The following is an 831-nucleotide window of genomic DNA, read 5'->3' as shown; positions in this document are numbered from 1 at the left end:
CTGGCTCAGAGCTTGGCCTGAGCTAGCTGTAGCTAGCTGTAGCTAGCTGTGGCTAGCTGTAGCTAGCTGTGGCTAGCGGGGTAGCTTCGTTAGGCCCCGGGGTGTATCTGCAGCAGCAGCGTATTAGGGTTTAGGGTTTGAGGGTTTAGGGTTTAGGGTTTACAGGTATAGGGAGACAAAGACAAGGGTTTAGGGTTTAGGGTTTAGGGTTTATAGGGGAGTGAGCGTGCGGGGGGCCCAGCTAGCTAAGAGTTGTCTATGGCTAGCTGGTAGCTAGCTGGTAGCTAGCTGGGGCCTTGTAGCTAGCTAGGGTTTGAGGGTTTAGGGTTTAGGGTTTAGCTAGCTAGATACAGCTAGCTGGGGGGAGTTGTGTTGCGGCGTATAGAGAGATAAACCCTAAACCCTAAACCCTCAACGAAGCAAACGCATGCAGAAAACCCTCACACTAAATTAGGGTTTAGGGTTTAGGCCGAGGCATCTTCTGAGGTGTACAGACAGCTCGGGGGGGGTGTGAGGGTTTAGGGTTTAGGGTTTAGGGTTTAGGGTTGAGCAACAACACACGGCAGCGAGGGTTTTGTAATTTGGTTTATAAATAAAATAAATTTATTTATTTATTTTTATTTTCTTTCTTGTTTATATAAACAGAAGCAGCAGCAGCAACACGCAGCAGCAGCAGCAGCAGCAGCAGCAGCAGCAGCAGCAGCAGCAGCGTCACACCGCATGCAGCAAAAGCGCAGCTCCCAGCAGCCCTAAACCCTAAACCCTAAACCCTAAACCCTAAACCCTAAAAAGTAAACATCTCTGCTTCACCAGCCTTCTAGAGAGGTCTTG

The sequence above is a fragment of the Eimeria mitis genome, genomic scaffold (genome assembly GCF_000499745.2).
Source record: "Eimeria mitis Houghton genomic scaffold, Emh_scaff3300, whole genome shotgun sequence".
Classification (NCBI taxonomy): domain Eukaryota; phylum Apicomplexa; class Conoidasida; order Eucoccidiorida; family Eimeriidae; genus Eimeria; species Eimeria mitis.
This window is presented reverse-complemented; position numbering follows the sequence as displayed.